Source organism: Sus scrofa, chromosome 2, assembly GCF_054392235.1.
Source record: "Sus scrofa isolate SSC_HxYL_T2T_F1_AM1 chromosome 2, Sscrofa_HxYL_maternal_Yorkshire_Landrace_v2.0, whole genome shotgun sequence".
NCBI lineage: Eukaryota > Metazoa > Chordata > Mammalia > Artiodactyla > Suidae > Sus > Sus scrofa.
The window spans coordinates 85,999,001-86,016,794 of NC_139384.1; the positions used below are offsets into that span (position 1 = coordinate 85,999,001).

General features: G+C 47.6%; 1 protein-coding gene and 1 long non-coding RNA gene across 8 annotated transcripts in view; both read left to right on the forward strand.

The window, feature by feature from the left end:
- The first annotated feature begins 35 nt into the window (after positions 1-35).
- Positions 36-12,499, forward strand: LOC110259369 (uncharacterized). 4 transcript variants are annotated; one of them, XR_014837811.1, is made up of 6 exons: positions 43-140; positions 428-610; positions 2,241-2,541; positions 4,021-5,209; positions 5,831-6,151; positions 12,021-12,499. It is a non-coding gene; the product is annotated as an uncharacterized LOC110259369 (long non-coding RNA). The 4 variants fall into 4 exon arrangements; XR_002341701.2 differs by lacking the exons at positions 4,021-5,209; positions 5,831-6,151 and adding an exon at positions 3,893-3,947 and having other exon boundaries at positions 36-140; XR_014837812.1 differs by lacking the exons at positions 43-140; positions 428-610; positions 4,021-5,209; positions 5,831-6,151; positions 12,021-12,499 and adding exons at positions 3,893-3,947; positions 9,963-10,047 and having other exon boundaries at positions 2,240-2,295.
- Positions 12,500-14,828: 2,329 nt separating this feature from the next.
- Positions 14,829-17,794, forward strand: part of LOC110259662 (zinc finger protein 77-like) — a 62,368-nt gene continuing 59,402 nt past the window's right edge. The window contains exon 1 of one of the 4 annotated variants that reach the window (XM_085013335.1): positions 14,829-14,945. The gene's annotated coding sequence lies outside the window, so the exon portion shown is untranslated. Of the gene's footprint in view, positions 14,946-16,525; positions 17,290-17,794 lie in introns of those variants that run through there. The other 3 variants (XR_014837814.1, XR_014837813.1, XM_085013333.1) reach the window with 3 other exon arrangements.

Here is a 17,794-nt window from a genome sequence, read left to right on the forward strand (position 1 = left end):
CTTTCCCACGTGGGTCTCGGTCGCCGTCGCTGATTGGTCGGCTCTCCCCAGCCGCCGGCCGGACTGTCAATCAGCGCGCCCGGCGCCGCAGCTTAACCCTCGCGGTCCCGCTGCAGGAAAGGGTTGCTTGCAGAGTCAAGGTAGTTTGGGGTTCAGGCTGGAGTAAAGATATTTAGAAGGACAAGGGGTTTGGGGGTCTGAGAGGGTAGAACTTGGGGAGGGCCTGGGAGGCTTGTAGTTGCCTTGTTTGGTGAGAAGCCTTATAATTTTTTCGTCTTACCCAGGAGTGACTCGTGGCTGGGAGGCGGGGGTGGGGTGGGGCGCTGAGAGTGGAAGTGGGGGGATCTTAGGTAGGGCAGTCTCGCTCTAGTCCTTAGATACGCACTAAGACCCTTTTCCTCAATATTAAAAAACTGAACTTTTTTAGTTCCAGGCTTCCCAGGAGCCAAACCCAGGGCTGTGCATTTTATCAGCGAATTTTCCCTGCTGCTCTTCAAGCCCAGGGACAGAGGCTCTGAGAATCTGAGAACCAAAAGCTGGAGCTGCAAAGGCCTTGGGACTATTGGCCTAGTTCAGCTCTCTCAGGTTCAAGGCCAAGAGAGAAAGAGTGGTGGGTACTCTAGGCCTGGGGTGATGTCAGACTTAGGGGTGGGGTGTGTGGAGGGATTCTGAGATGTGAAGCCGTTAGTCCAGAGTTTGGGGTGAGACGCCAAGTTTGTGCCCACCCCAGAGCCTTTACACTGGCTCTTCTCCCCTGGGCCAGAGAGGGTCTCTCCCCTGACTGCCACTGACTGGATCCCTCACCTTCAGCTCTGGGTCAGAGGTCACCACCTTAGGGAGGCCTCCATTCTCCCTTTCTTATTTTTCTCCAAATCTGTTTTATATTGGAGCTAATCTTGTAATCTCCATGGCCCTAAACCCTGTTGTGTTCAAAATTCACAGAATGCTGATGGGGATTCTTATACCTGCCTGCACCTGGAGGGGGTGGGAAGGATGCTGGCTTGGGATCCACACAAACCGGAGAAATCTCCCCCACAACCCCATCTTGTGCTTTGTGGGGGGTGAGGAGTGTGTAAGGGAAATAGGCCACTGAGGGTTCAGATCTTGGGATGTGCAGCCCCTAGGGGTTATGATGTAAACACACAAATTGGGTTTTGTGGCTTATCTATGGAGAAGAAAGTGAGGGCTGCCACGGATTGGCGGCAACTAAAGGTTTTCGCCCTTGATCCCTCCACTGGCCCTCAATTGAAGTGTATTATATTTATGGTCCAGTCTGCTGCTAATTGCCTCTCCCTGTGTGCTCCCCTCCTCTCCATGGTTGTCGTTGGTCAGCTGGACACACCAGTTTATCCGAGGCTGTCTTGTCTCCTAGGGTATCTGCTGGATACCTGTGGTTATTTAAATTAAAATGAATTAAAATGAAATAAAACTTAAAAGTCAGTTCCTCGGGCACACTGGCCCAAAGAATGTCAATTGCTCAGTAGCCACATGTGGCTAGGGATAACCATCCCCACTGCAGATCTAGAACCTTCCCATTACCTTCCCATTGCCAGTGAGAGCAGAACCAGATCTGAGGTTCTTTTTTGGCCAGACCCAAGGCATATAGAAGTTCCCAGCCAGGGATCAAATCCCAGTCTCAGCTGAGAATCCTTAACCTCCTATGCCACCGCGGGATCTCCCTGAGGGTCTTAAAAAAGAAAAAAATCCTAGGTCCCTCTGGAAATCAGAAGCATTTTAGAGTAGCTACTCTGTCTCCACTTGTGGGATGTCCCTGAGCATGGGGTTGGGGTCACATTTGCCATTTTGGCTGATGTGGCTCCTTCTGCTTCTTCCTTTCACTGTCCCCTGCTTGCTCCAGCCTGGCCAGCAGGGACACAGCCTCCTTGAGCACTCAGAAAGGGGGCAGATGACACAGCTCCTTGGGAAGGAGGAAGCTAAGATTTCTTTCTTGGTTCTCGAGTTGTTGTGGTTTACTTGGAATCCAAGGTTTGGATGAAAGTTGGAGAGAAAAAGTCTTTGCATTTCCAAAGCTCTTTCATTCCCCTGGGCCCACCCCGGAGACCTCAGACCCTGCTGCTCAGAGGCCCCAGGATCACTTGGGTTGGGTGTGGACCAGGAAGGGGGCTCAAGAGCCCAGGGTGGGGAGGGGGCTGTGGAGTGACCACAGAGAGGTGACAGCTGGGAGGTAGTGACAGGTTTCAATGCCACCCCCTCATACACGTTCTCTCTTTCATCCCCAGAACCTCCCAGTGGGCCACGTGGGCCACAGACAATAGCCAAGTGACAACAGTGCAGGTGAAGCTGCCGAAAGGCTGGAGGTAGAGGGTGTGTGTTTCCAGGCAACAGATGAATGACCAAGAAACTGCAAGCCAGAGACCCTCCAGAGATGCTGGCCGGGCTGGGAGTTGCCCAAGGACCCTAGGCCCCCAGCTGGCCCTGCTCCCAGCCACCACATGAACTTAGCCTGGCCCCAGGAAAAGTGAATTGATTGAATTACCCGGCATTGATTGAGGTTTGCTTTCTGCCACCTGGTGGAAAGAGGTTCGCATTCCTTTCCTGCATTCCCTTCTGGGCGCCTGCTGTAACAACCACAAACCTGGGGAGCTTAAAACAACAGAAATGTATTCTTTCCCATTCTGGAGGCGGGAAGTCCAAAGTCCAAAGTCAAGGCTTTGGCCAGCAAGGCTCTGCTCCCTCTGAAGTTCTTCAGGAGAGCATCCTTCCTGCTCTTCCAGTTTTTGGTGGTGCGGGTGGCCTTGGTTTGCAGATGTGTCACCCCAGTCTCTGCCTCTGTCCTCACATGGCCATCTGTGTGTGTCCAAAGGTCCCTTTTCTTTTTTTGTCTTTTGTCTTTTCAGGGCCATACTTGTGGCATATGGAGGTTCCCAGGCCAGGGATTGAATCGTAGCTATAGCTGCCAGCCTACGCCACAGCTCACAACAACGCCAGATCCTTAACTCACTGAGCGGTGCCAGGGATCAAACCCACGCTGTCATGAATATTAGTTGGGTTTGTTAACCACTGAGCCACGACAGGAACTCCCTTTTTTGTTTTGTTTTGTTTCTACAGCCACTCCTGTGGCATATGGAGTTTCTCTGGCTAGGCGTCAAATCAGCTACAGCTGCAGGCCTACACCACAGCCACAGCCACATCAGATCCAAACCACATCTGCCACCTACCTCGCAGCTTGTGCAACGCTGGATCCTTAACCCACTGAGTGAGGCCAGGAATGGAACCTGCATCCTCATGGATGCTCGTCAGATTCTTAACCTACTGAGCCACAACGGGAATGCCCAAACATCCCTCTTCTTATAAGGACACTAGTCACTGGATTTGGAGCCACCCTACTCCAGTATGACCTCATCTTATTTAATTATATCTGCTAAGACCCTGTTTCTGAGCAAGGTCCTAGTCCCAGCTACCAGGGGTAAGGACTTAAATGTATCATTTTAGGGGACACAACTCTACCTTCCAGGAGGGAAGATAAAAGAGAAATTAAGTAACTAGAGCAACCCCCTCAACCCTCAGTGATTCCTGACATCCCTGTTGTGCATGGGAGGAAACAGGCTCAGAGAGGTTGACTGACTTGCCCCACGACCTGCTGTTGTTACTCAGTGGCTAAACTGGGATTTGAATCCCAGAAGTACACGGATAACCCTTACACCTTAATGCCCAGATCTTAATGAAACCCCTTTGTTTGAACTGTCTACATGGTGGTTGGGTTGGACCACCAAACTTGGAGGAAAGTGTAACCATCCCGAAGTGAATTTGGGATCTCTGGGACCTGGAGCTCCTAAAGAAATCTGGATGTATTAGTTAGCTACTGCTGTTTTGCAAAGTGCCCCCAAGCTTAGTACCTTGAAATAGTAAATGTGTATCAATCACCTCACAGGGCTCTGGTGGTCAGGAATCTGGGGGTGGCTTCCCTGATTCGGTGTGGATCACTGGTGAGTATGGTGCGCATTTATCCACATTTCAGCCTTTCTCATGTCCCCTCCCCCCCTTTTTTTGTCTTTTTAGGGCTACACCCATGCAGCATATGGACATTCCCAGGCTAGGGGTCAAATTGGAGCTGTAGCTGCCAGCCTGCACCACAGCCACAGCAAGACCAGATCCGAGCCATGTCTGCAACCTACACCATAGCTCATGGCAATGTTGGATCCTTAAACCACTGAGTGAGGGCAAGGATTAAATCCACGTCCTCATGAATACTAGTTGGGTTTGTTACTGCTGAGCCACAACAGGAACTCCTCTTGTTCTCTTCTTTACAGTGAACATCTTCTGCCATCCAGAACTCAATTTAAAATCTCTTTTCAAGGAGGCCCCATCCCTATCTCTTTCTTGCTCCCCTAATCCTAATCACTACCCCATGATTTTTCAATTGTATTTAATTCTCCCTTGTCCATCCCGTCTGTGCGTGGCTGAAAGGATGACTGGGGGGATGACACTTGTGTTCATCCAAGTGCATTTTTGGTGCTTATTTTCCTCCCATGGCTGGGTCTCAGGTGGGGTCCAAGGTGGCCCCCCAAAACACCCCACATGCTCTGACTCTTCCCTACTGGGCTGGGCAGGCTGGTGGTACTGAGGTTGTCTTTTGAGGGCGAAGCCCTGTCCGCTGGTTACATCCATCCCAAAGTGTCAGTTCATCCCAATCCATACTTTGACCCCACCAAGAACCCTCCTTCCCCTGGGACTTGGTGAAGGGATGTGACCCAGTTGACGTCTGAACAGCAACTCTTCCACCCACCCAGCCACTTGGCGAACATGTAGGGCTCAGCAGGACCATGGTGGTTAAATCAGGCATTTTAGGCTGCTGACAGCTTCCCAGCAAACTTCCAATGGGCCAATTGTTCATCCAATGATTCCTCTACATGAAGGTGGTGGCTTTATCCCAGTGGGACCCCCAGGGGACTGAGACGCTGCAGAATACCTTCTTGGGGGTCCAGCTCACTCCCTCTATGAGGAGGGAAGAGGAGAAGATAGTCAGCAAATTAGACCTCATACCCATGCATATAGAATTTCCTGGGCCAGAGATGGAACCCGTGCCTCAGTGATTGGAACCAGTGTAGTGAGGTCAGTCTCAACCTGCTGTACCACAAGAGAACGCCAAGGTTCTGAGTTGAATGTGTGGTCTCTGTCACCCTCTGCCGGAGCAACTTTTTAATTGCAGCTTTATTGAAGTATAATTTACATAACATGAGTTGACCAGGTATGTTCTTCTCTAGATATATCTTTATAACATATGTGATATTTTGTGTTTGATATTTTTCACTGAGCTTATTTTTTGAAGTCTGTCTATATTTTTGCATGTGTCAGTACTTGTTTCCTCTTTATGGCCAATAATATTCCATTGCATAGATGGACCACTTTTTTTTTTTTTTTTTGGCTGCATTGACAGCACATGGAAGTTCCTAGACCAGAGAGCAAACCTGCACCACAGCAGTTACCTGAGCCGCCAAAGTGACAATGCCAGGGAGTTCTCATCATGGAAACGAATCCAACTAGGAACCATGAGGTAGCAGGTTAGTGGGTTGCTGTGAGCTGTGGTGTAGGCTTGGATCTGAAGTGGCTGTGGCCAGCAGCTGTAGCTCCAATTGGACCCCTAGCCTGGGATGCTCCATATGCTGCAGGTGCTGCCCTAAAAAGCAAATAAATAAATAAATAAAATAAAAAGAAGTGACAACGCCAGGTCCTTAACCCACTTAGCCACAAGGGAACTCTGGGATGGACCACATTTTTTTCATCCTTTCCCCTGCTGATAGACATTTGTTTTGTTATGAACAACCCTGCTTAGATCTGTGCATTGGAACTTGCTTTCATTCCTTTCCAGGGGATGCCTATGAGGTAGCTACGGTGGGATCAGGTGTCTGCTAACCTTTTTCAGAAGCTGCTAGGCTGATTCCAAATTGGCTGCCCCACAATCCATTCCCACCAACGGTGCCATGAGGGCCCAGTTGCTCCACATCTTCCCAGAGGGAAACATTTACATTAGGGCATGAGCAGTGGCAGGAACTTCCTCCTCCTCAGAAGGGGGTCTCCTGGTGGGCAGGTGCCACCTTGCCCTCATCAGCCACCAGGCTGTCAAGCTCCAGTCCTGATTTGGAGTCTCATTTCTGCCCATCCTTTGAGATGGGATGCCGGAATCACAGAGGCAAGTGGGTCTGGGTGGTTGGGTGGATGGAATCCAGACCCTTCAGTTCATCTGTTTATCTGCCTTTCTATTATCTAGCGTCTATGGATACTTTCAATAATGTTCCACTAGGAGTTCCCACTGGTGGCGAGTGGAAATGAATCCAACTGGTAGCCATGAGGATGCAGGATCAATCCCTGTCCTTGATCAGTGGGTTAAGGATATGGCATTGCTGTGAGCTCTGATGTGGGTCGCAGATTCGGCTCAGATCCGCTGTGGCTGTGGCTGTGGCGTAGGCCAGCAGCTGTAGCTCCGATTCGACCCCTAGCCTGGGAACTTCCATATGCCATGGGCATGGCCCTAAAAAAAGCAAAATAATAATAATGATGATGATGATGTTTCACCAAAGACATACACTGACACGTTGTTCCTAAACAGGAAATCATTCTTTTGTGATAACTTTTAATGGAGAGTAATCTGTAAAAATAGTGAATTACAATGTTATACACCTGAAGCTCATATAAAACTGCAAATCAACTCTATTTCAATACAAAATAATACTAAACACGAAACAAAAGGAAACAAAGAGAACCCAAAGATCTCAAATGACAAGTGACCATGATCTGCTGGGGCCTCAGTGGGTTCCTTGGAATTTGCTGCTTTTTACTTTTCTTAGGGTATTTACTTTCAAATATTTGCACCAATGGTTCTTAAACTTGTATATGAATCAGAATCTCTGGGGAAGTAATTGTTAAAACACAGATCTCTGGGTTCCAATCCCAGAGTTTCTTTTTTAAAATTACTATTATTTATTTATTTTGCTTTTTAGGGCCTCACCTGGGGCATATGGAAGTTCCCAGGCTAGGGGGTCAAATCAGAGCTGCAGCTGCCAGCCTGCACCACAGCCATGGCAATGCTGAATCCTTAACCCACTGAGTGGGGCCGGGGATGAAACCCAGGTCCTCGTGGATACTAGTCCTCACGGCTACTAGTCAGGTTCCTTACTGCCGAGCCACAACAGGAACTCCTAAGCCCAGAGTTTCTGGTGAGGTTGTCTAAGGTGGGGCTTGAGAATGGGCATTACCAGCAGAGGGTGGGGTGCGGGTGGGGGGGGCGATGCAGCTGGCCATCGCAGGTTGAGCTCTGGTGCTTTCCATGGATTTGCAGTGGTGGACATGATGATTCCATGTGATGATGGAGGCTTTAGCTCTATCTCACTAACCCTTGTCTCCACATCCCTCCTCCTCCTAATCACAAAGCTGAGTTACTTCCATTTCTGTTCCTGTGGCTCTAAGCACTGCTCTCTTTTGAGCTCTGCTGTCTGAGCAGCTATGGAAACATGGCTGCCGAGACTGAAGAAATGGATGTCTAAATTTATGTATATTAAATTAATTTAAATGTCAATTTAAAAGATGACACTCGATTAGGTTAATTAACCATCCCAGTTACCTGGCAAGATCTAGGGGGCTAAAACCTGCAGAGCTGGTTTCTCATTGGAACAATTTGGGAACGAAAATCTAATCTTTAAATGGTAAATTTTATGACATCTAAATACAGACCAAGGATGTGTAGTGACAATTAAGTGTCTGAATTGAGTATGTAGCACACAGGATTTTTTTTTTTTTTCTGGTCTTTTTAGTGCCATACTCGAAGGCTATGGAAGTTCCCAGGCTAGGGGTCAAATTGGAGATGTAGCTGCCAGCCACAGCCACAGCCACGCCAGATCCAAGTGGCATCTGTGACCTATACCACAGCTCATGGCAACATCCATTCCTTAACCCACTGAGTGAGGCCAGGGATTGAACCTGAGTCCTCATGGACACTAGTCAGATTCGTTACCACCGAGCCACAATGGGAACTCCCTAGCACACAGGATTTTGAAGACTTTCTACTAAAGACATAAAATGCTCATGGATATTTTTATTTTTAGTTATTTGTTTTGCTTTGGTTGGCCGCACCCATGGCCAGGGATTGAATCCGTGCCACAGCAGTGACAACACCAGATCCTTAACACACTAAGCCACCAGGAAACTCCTATACCACATCTTTTTTTTTTTTTTTTTCTGCTTCCGAGGGCCACACCCAAGGCATACAGAGGTTCCCAGGCTTGGGGTCCAATCAGAGCTATAGCTTCTGGCCTACACCACAGCCACAGCCACTCCAGATTTGTGAGCCTCATCTGCAACCTACACCACAGCTCATGGCAACACCAGATCCTTAACTCACTGAGCGAGGCCAGGGATCGAACTCCAAACCTCATGGTTCCTAGTCGGATTCATTTCCATTGAGCCACAACAGGAACTCCCTATATCACATCTTTGTCCACTGCTCTATAGATTGCTCTATAGGTTGCTTCCATACCTTGGCTATAGTAAATAGTGTTGCTACTGTTGCCAAAATTCAGCCTCTCTGTGCCAGTGCTGAAAGGAAATGTAGAGACAGAGTTTCGGGTAAAGGAGAAAAAGATAGCTTTATTGCTTTGCCAGGCAAAGGGGGCCACCGCAGGCTAATGCCTTAAAGACTGTGCCCCCCGTGGAAGGGGTTAGGAGGAGGTTTTATAGTTTGGGGGGTGGCATAAGGATCAGGGCCATGGATAAGGATCAGGGTAGAGGCAAGCTTGCATTGTTTCTCAAAGCTGGTGTTTAGTGGCCTCAGGACTGGTTCTGGTGGTCCTCCTTCCCAGACGGAAGAATGCTTCATCATGCAGTTCTTCCATTTGTTGGGGGTTTTCGATCTACAGAAGGGCTCAAAAATATTGTTTTGTACGTTCCTTGAGGAGGAACCAGGACTCTGCCCCAAGGCTGCACGGCTCATCCCTGGACTCAGCGTCGCCTCCATTCCCTGATTAGCAACTGCCCTTTGGAGCTCAGGGAAGGTCATGGAGGCTGAGGCTTAGTCCCTGACAACAAGCAATGGAGGACACAGAAAGGCTTGTGTGCCTAAGAGCCCCACAGGGCACTAGCTTGGTTATACTACAAACATAGGGGTGCATATATCTTCTTGAATTGGTGTTTTTATTTTCTTTGGAAAAATCCCAAGAAGTAGAATTGCTGGATCATTTGGTAACTATTTTTAATTTTTTGAGGACCCCCCAGACTGTTTTCCACAGTGGCTGCACCAATTTACATTCCTATCAACAGTGCAAAAGCGTTCCCTTTTAATTGGAGAATATATATATTTTTTCTTTTTTGTCTTTTTAGGGCCACACCCGCGGCATATGGAGGTTCCCAGGCTAGGAGTCCAATCAGAGTTGTAGCTGCTGGCCTGTGCCACAGCTACAGCAACATGGGATCTGAGCCACGTCTGCGACCTACACCACAGCTCACAGCAATGCCGGATCCCCAAACCACTGAGCAAGGCCAGGGATTGAACCTATGTCCTCATGGATATTAGGCTCGTGAACCACTGAGCCACGATGGGAACTTCGAATTGGAGACTATTTTGGACAAATGGTGATAAATACAAAATACAGCTGAGCCTTGAACAACATGAGGATGAGGGGTGCCGACCTTCTGTACGTTTGAAAATTCGAGCATCTTGTAATGCTCAGTATCTACTTTTCCACTGATACAGTCACCTCACCCACCTACAAGAAGTTATATTCCTTAAGCTTCTTTTAGAAATGACTAGTTTAAAATTGCATAGCTTAGAGCGCTTCCTTGTGCTTCTCTCTCTGCTTAATTGCACCCTAAACAGAATCACCCGTGAGCTACAGATTAGGCACCCTGAGCACAGTTGCCTGTGGGTCAAAGATTATAAACATGTGGTTTTTCTAAGGGACTCTCCTAGATTGCCCTCACCTCTGTCCTCTTCACAAGTATTTTTATTTTAGGAAAAATCGAGATTTGATAACCAAGAAGACCATCAGGATCATGCTGAGATCTCATGACACCAACTTTGATGACTAAAGATTCCCCCAAAGAAAGAAGAATGCATTATTGCTCTCAACACTGATTCTTATCCAGAACCCTGTTTTTCTCCTTTTTACTGTAAAACTGCCTGCAGTTCTTCCCAATGGAAGGCACAGTCTTTAAGGCCTAGACTGCTGTGGCCTCCTTTGCCTGGCAAATCAGTAAAACTGTTCTTTTCTCCTTTACCAAAAACTCTGTCTCTGCATTTCTGTTCAGCACCAGTGGACAGAGGCCAAGTTTCAGCAACATCATGTCCACAGCTTCAACTAACTGTGGATTGCATAGTGCTTCAGCATTTACTACAGGAAAAAAAACAAAACAAAACAAAAACCCGCATACACATAAAAGAAAAAAGGAGTTCCCGTCATGGCACAGTGGAAACGAATCTGACTAGGAACCATGAGGTTGTGAGTTGGATCCCAGGCCTTGCTCAGTGGGTTAAGGATCTGGTGGTGTTGTAAGCTGTGGTGTAGTTTGCAGACTTGGCTTGGATCTGGCATTGCAGTGGCTCTGGCGTAGGCCAGCAGCTACAGCTCTGATTAGACCCCTAACCTGGGAACCTCCATATGCCATGGGTGCACCCTTAAAAAGACAAAAAAAAAAAAAAGAAAAAGAAAAAAGGAGTACTCTTGTGCCTCAGTGGGTTAAGGATCCTGCGTCATCCCTTCTGTGGCTCTGATTACAACGTGGGGCAGGTTCAATCCCTGGCCTGGGAAATTCTGCATGCCATGGGCATGCCTCCCACCAAACAAAACAAAATAAAACAAAACAAAAAAACAGGGAAAAGTAGATTCATGCATTTCACACCTATATGTCTGTACTTTTAAAATTAATATTTTTCCCTTTTAGAAAGTGTGGAGTCTAGAAAATTTTAAATTGCATGTGTGGCCCACAATACCTTTTAGAAATGACTAGTTTAAAATTGAATAGCTTAGAGCCTTTCCTTGTGCTTCTCCCTGGCTTAATTATTTTATGGCACACCCTCAGCATGGATCTGAGCTGCAGCTGCAACCCATTGTGGGTTGAACCTGCACCTCAGCAGGAACCTCAGCCAATACAGTCAGATTCTTAACCCACTGCACCACAATGGGAAGTCTAGATAGCTCTGCTTAAGATGGCATCCTGTTATCAATCTTGATGGTTTTTAACCCTCTCTTATTTTTTGTCTTTTTTAGGGCCGTGCCCACAGCACATGGAGGTTCTCAGGCTAGGGATTAAATCAGAGCTGTAGCCGCTGGCCTACACCACAGCCACAGCAATGCCAGATTGGAGCCATATCTACGACCTACACCACAGCTCACAGCAACACCAGATCCTTAACCCACTGAGGGAGGCCAGGGATCAAACCTGAGTCCTCATGGATGCTAGTCAGATCGGTTTCCACTGAGTCACGATGGGAACTCCTAAGCAACGGCTTTATTGAGCTAAGAGTTCCCATAATGTGTGATTGACCTATTTAAAGTGAACAAGTCAGTGATTTGTAATATATTTCAAAAGTTGTGTAACAGTCACCACTAGCTAATTGTTTTTTTGTTTTTTGTTTTTTTTTGTTTTTTTTTTTGCCTCATCCACCGCTTGCGGAAGTTCCTGGGCCTGGAATCGAACCCATGCCGAAGTTTCAGCAATGCCAGATCTTTAACCTGCTGTGCCACAAAGGGAATATCCACCACTAGCTAATTCTAGAACATTTCATCAAACCAAGAAAAGCCTTGTCCCCATGAGCAGTCACCCACCCCTCCCTCCCCAGCCCCTGACAACCAGGAACCCACTCTCTGTCTCTGTGGATGTACCTGTTCTGAACGTTTCCCATCCGTGGAATCCCACATTGAGACTCATTCCCTCAACTACCTCAGGTCTCAGATCAAAAATTACCTCCTCAGAGAGGTCTTCCCTGACCCCACCCTCCATAAAATAGCACCCTATCCCTGCCTGAGGCACTCTCTAGCTCCCTTACTGTGTCTTTTCTGTTTTCACCACAGTTGGCAGCACTGGGCAGCAATATCACCTTGCACACAAGGATGGGCATTGGAAAACATCTCAGAAGCGATTCCAATGGCTGATGCTTGCCTGAAACATTCTTTGCTGGGACAATTGCAAAATCATCATTTGCCACGTGAAGCACCACCCCCAGATTTGCCCTCAGGGCCCTCGGCTAATCCCCTTCATTGTTTTAATGGTCCCATTGCCCCAGATTTGGTGGTGGGGCCCCTTCAAACTGGCTTCAGTGCTCTTGTGACAACCTCCCATCATTCTGTGAACACTGCCTGGCTTTCTGTCCCAATAGATGCTTCAGGCCCTTCTTGTCCGGATACTGTCCCAGCCCCGAGATCATCTTTGTGAATATGTAGATTTCTGAGCCCAGCCAGGCATTTGTAGTTCAGTAGGTGGGGCCGTGGGATTTAGGGGGCTCCTAGGAGTATGACTGTCCTAAAAAAAAAAAACAAAACAAAAAAAAAAACTTCTGGGAATTCCTGTCATGGTGCAGGGGACACAAATCCAACTAGTATGCATGAGGATGCAGGTTCAATCCTCGGCTTCGCTCGGTGGATTGGGGATCCGGTGTTGCCCTGAGCTGTAGTGTAGGTGGCAGAAATGGCTCAGATCCTATGTTGCTGAGGCTGTGGTGTAGGCCGGCAGCTGTAGCTCTGATTCAACCCCTAGCCTGGGAACTTCCATATGCCACAAGTGCGGCCCTAAAAAGTAAAAAAAAAAAATTCTAGAGTCCCCATTTTGGCTCAGCAGGTTAAGAACCAGACCTAGTGTCCTGGAGGATGCGGGTTTGGTCCCTGGCCTCGCTCAGTGGGTTAAGAGTCTTGATTGCCGCAAGCTGCTATGTAGGCCACAGATGCTGCCCAGATCCAACTTTGCAGTAGCTGTGGTGTAGGTTGGCAGCTGTAGCTTTGATTCGACCCCCAGGCTGGGAACTTCCATATTCCATGGGTATGGCTGAAAAAAGAAAAACAAAATTTGAAAAAAAAAAAAAACCCACTTCCTGGTGGGTTATGGTGATGAGAAAATTTGGAGGGAGATGGGTGTGATTATACAGGGAACTTCCATATGCCACAAGTGCGACCCTCAGCCACAGCCGTATCATTTCCTATATTCTGTATCTTGACTGTGGATACATGAACCCACCCAGGTGATAAAATTGTATAGAACTTAATACACACACCTGAATAAAAAAAAAATTATTAACGTCAAGATCGTGGTTGTGACATCCTACTAGAGTTTTGCAAAATGTTACCACTGGGGAAACTGGGCAAAACGTAGAAGGGATCTATCTGAATTATGTCTTACAACTGCCTGTGAATCTACCACTCTCTCAATAAAAATTCCCCTTAAAAAGGAGTCATATTGGAGTTCCCTGGTGGCACATTGAGTAAAGGATCTGGCATTGTCACTGCTATGGCTTGGGCTGTTGCTGTGGCCCAGGTTCAATCCCTGGCCCAGCAATTTCCACATGATGTGGGTGCAGTCAAAAAATAAATAAGGAAGTTCCATTGTGGTTCAGTGGAAACGAACCTGACTAGCATCCATGAGGTCGCAGGTTTGATCCCTGGCCTTGCTCAGTGGGTTAAGGATCTGGTATTGCCGTGAGCCGTGGTATAGGTTACAGACTCAGCTCAGATCCCAAGTTGCTGTGGCTGTGGCATAGGTAAGTAGCTGAGGCTCTATAAATAAATAAATATATAAATAAAATTTTAAAATAAAAAATTTTAAAAAACCACACTAATAGAAACATAAGAAAACTGTCACTTTTGATCATTCATTGGCTACCCATATGCTTTCTAGTGCAAACTACAAAAGTATTTTAGGTAACTTTTTATTTGGATATAATTTAAAGCTTATAGAAAGAATGCACCATCAGGAGTTCCTGTCGTGGCGCAGTGGTTAACGAATCCGACTAGGAACCATGAGGTTGCGGGTTCGGTCCCTGGCCTCGCTCAGTGGGTTAGGGATCCAGCGTTGCTGTGAGCTGTGGTGTGGGTCGCAGATGCGGCTCGGATCCCACGTTGCTGTGGCTCTGGCGTAGGCTGGCAGCTCAGCTCTGATTGGACCCCTAGCCTGGGAACCTCCATATGCCACGGGAGCGGCCCAAAAAATGGCAAAAAGACAAAAAAAAAAAGCACCATCAGTACCAAGAACTCCTGCGTGTTCCTTCTCCACCCAGTTGTCCCCATGTTAATAGCTTGTCCCTTTTTGTGCCATCATTCCCTCTGTGTGTAGATACACATATGTATAAAGTAACTGTGCATTTTTCTCTCCTTTAACTCTGGGAGTAAATTAACATCTGTGGCCCTGTAACCAAGCAGGAGCCTATGGGCCCTTCACGGGACAACCCCCACCCCCCATGATCCCCACCTGCCTCTTGTCTGTATAAAAACCTTTAGCCGCCTAGGCCTTCCTGGAGGACCAAAGAATAAATTCAGAGAACTTAGAAAACGCAGAAAGAAGGGAAAACAGTCAAGCAAGACAAAAGTAATAATAGCTTGGCCTTTAAACAAAGTCAAGGACCTTTAATTCCTCCTCAAGGGCTACAAACAATATTCTGAGTCCTGTCCTTGAGCTGTTTTGCAGATAACAAAGTCCCCACCAGGTGGAAGAAGTTAACTGCATGCTGCCCAAGAACACGTAGACCCCAGACCGGTCGGAACCAGAAGGTTGATGATGTTGACTCCCAATTACCTCACCAACAACCAATCAGAAGAATGTCCACCAGCTGAGCCCGGACCCTGCACCCCTCCTCCCTCATCACGTCCTTAACAAACCTTTCCCTGAAAGCCCTAGGGAGTTCTGGTCTTTAGAGAATTAGCTGCCAGGGTTCCTTGCTTGATGTCTTCAATAAACGTTGCCGTTTCCTTCATCACAATCCGGTGTGAGTAAATTTGCTTTACTGCACACAGGTGAGCCAAGTTTGTTTATCCTGAAATACTTCAGTGGTTAGTCCCAAACAGCCAGCTCGAGGTTTTGGTGGTGAAAGGGGGCCCTCTTGTGGTCCTGATTTTCTCCATTGAAAGCGTTCTTTGTATATTGTGGACACAATGACTGTCAGGATCTGTTTCACAAACATTTTCTCCTTGTTGTGGCTTGCCTGCTTGATTTCTCACAGGGGTCTTCAAAGAGAAAATATTCAAAATTTTAATAATCCACCTGATCTTTTCTTTGTGTGTCTTTGCCACATTTTGTATCCTAGCTAAGAAATCTTTTCCTTAACCGAGGTCACAAAGAATTTTCTCATCTGTTTTTTTTTAGGTGTTTCAGAGTTTTAGCTATTACACTCAGGCCTATGATATGCTCAGAACTGATTTGCGTGCACTATAGTAGGAGGAAGTTATCATTTCCAAACAGACACGTCCTTAAAAGGAAAACCTACATGTAAGAATTTTTTATTCTCCCTAATTGAATGTAAATTCAGCAAACTGCACCACATCCTGGCCACCTTCCATTGTACATGTGAGCTTCTTCAAGTGCCTGAGATGACAGCTTACACCCAAGAGCTGCCCAGAGTCCTCAGACCTCCCCAAATTCACCTCCGTCACCCTGGCACTCTCCTGTACCAGAGGCATCCTATCTAGAATCTGGAAAAGGACTGGGGTTGGGTTCCCAGAATAGGGAGAGAGGGCAATTAGGGCAGTATAGAGGTTTCTCTGTGATGGGAACTAAACAGCTGTGCGGGGCCTGGAGGAGGCAGCAGGGACAGGTGCTCTTAGTTGCTCCCCTGTCCACATTGGGATATATTACGTTTATTATATATATTCTTTATTAACATGGTTAATTTTTTGTCCTTCTCCACTAGAATCTAAGAAGGATGAATGCAATGATTTTTGTGTTCGTTTACTGTTGTCTTCCCTAATGTAGAGAATAGAGTCTGGAATACAGAGATGCTTAATAAACATTTTTTTTTTTTTTTGAGGAATCCACTTGCGTTTTTCCCTCCTATACCCTAATGCAAAAAGAGACACAAATGCGAAAACGTGAACTAGGCCGCCATCCAGTGGCCACTATGGAGTATCACAACGCATTTATCAGAAAAGCAATTGGTAGAGAAATGAATAAAATGGGACCCCAGTTCTGGAAGAAGAGAGTGACTTTTGGGGAAGAAACATTCCAACAACTGGAATGTCTTTTTACAGAGGTGTATTAGCTTGAGGAAAGTGTTCGCAGAAATAACCAGTTATTGCTCATGTGACAGACCACAGCTTATCACAGTCACCTGGGGGCTCAGTAATTGCACGGGAAATCACGTGGCACCCCTGGGCCTCTTTCTAGCCATAGCCACGCCCATGTGGGAACCCTTCCTTAACCACGCCCACAATCAATTCCAGCTTCAGGAAAGACCTACGGGGGGGGTGGGGCCAGGCACTGTGCCCAGTAGCACCCCAGTGAACAGGGAATAGCGTTTCTCTGCTCGACGATTGGAGGACACAGCCAGCCCGCCCATCCTCGGGGATCCGCCAATCCCAAACTCGGGCCTGCCCCCTTTTCCGCTCCCAGCAGCCCCGGAGCCGGATGCGGAATGGCGATCGGGAGCCAACCGCGGCGACTGCTGTGTTAGCCTACATAGGCTCCTGAGGGTGGTTGTTCCGTAATCCACCGCAGGGCCGAGCCGCGCTTGGAGTGGGTCAAAGGGCGGGGCACAGTTCAAAGGGCAGGGGGCGGGGTTGTTTAAAGGGCGAATTCTAGCGTCCAGCCCGAGTCGAACTGGATTGGGCCTTTGGGTTTAGTGTGAAGCGCGGGACTTTTTGACGCCCTAAACCGTAGGACTCGCGCGGGACTCATTTTAGAGTTGCCGGGAAGGCGTGTGGGTGAGATGTAAATACATCCTGGTTTCCGTTGGCGCAGAGCAACGCTGAGCCACGTGCAAAGGGGTCACCGTGGGGTCTGGACCGCGACATGGACCCAGGTCCTGTTTTCGTGAGAAATACAGAGATGAGATGCCTGTGGATTGTAGAGTCCGGAAACCCTTTATCTGAACCCTGAACCTGGGTGGAAATGGAGTAGGATTCTTGGTATCCAAGAGAATCTGAGCTTCCAGGCGGGAGAGGGACGTTATCTTCTTACTGATAAGGTTACGGTCGGAAGCTATGCTGTTAATGGACAGAGTTTACAGCTAGGTAGACAGGAATGCCTCAAAAGGGGGTTGTTTTGACACTTTCAGCTGCAGCGTGTTCTTGGAGCTTATCTTGCTTCCTGTTGATTTTGCAAGTGGCTTCACCCGCCCTCCCAGCCTGATGAATGTCAGGGCAGGTACTACTTTTATCAGTTGATTTTTATTATGCCACTGGTATTCCATGCATGGAGACTTTTCTTCTCGGGGGGGGCGCCAGCTTTGGGTTCCGGTCTTGGCTTCAAGCCTTTATTATTTCTCCGGTGATATTGGGCAAATTGTTAATTCTTCCAGAGCCTCAGTTTCCACATCTGTAGAACAAACGTACATTGCATTGCCTCCATTTAGTAAGAGATGAAGGCAACGTAAAGTGTTGATTATTGTTAGTATCAGCTAATCGTCGTGGTCGTCATCTTCATGTTAAAGTCTTAGACGGCACAGCGGAAACGAATCCGACCAGGAACCATGAAGTTGCTGGTTCCATTCCTGGCCTCGCTCGGTGGGTTAAGGATCTGGCGTTACCGTGATCTGTGGTGTAAGTCGCAGACGCGGCTCCGATCTCGCGTCGCCGTCGCTGTGGCTGTGGTGTGGGGCAGCGGCTGCAGGTCCGATTAGACAGACCCCTAGCCTGGGAACCTCCATATG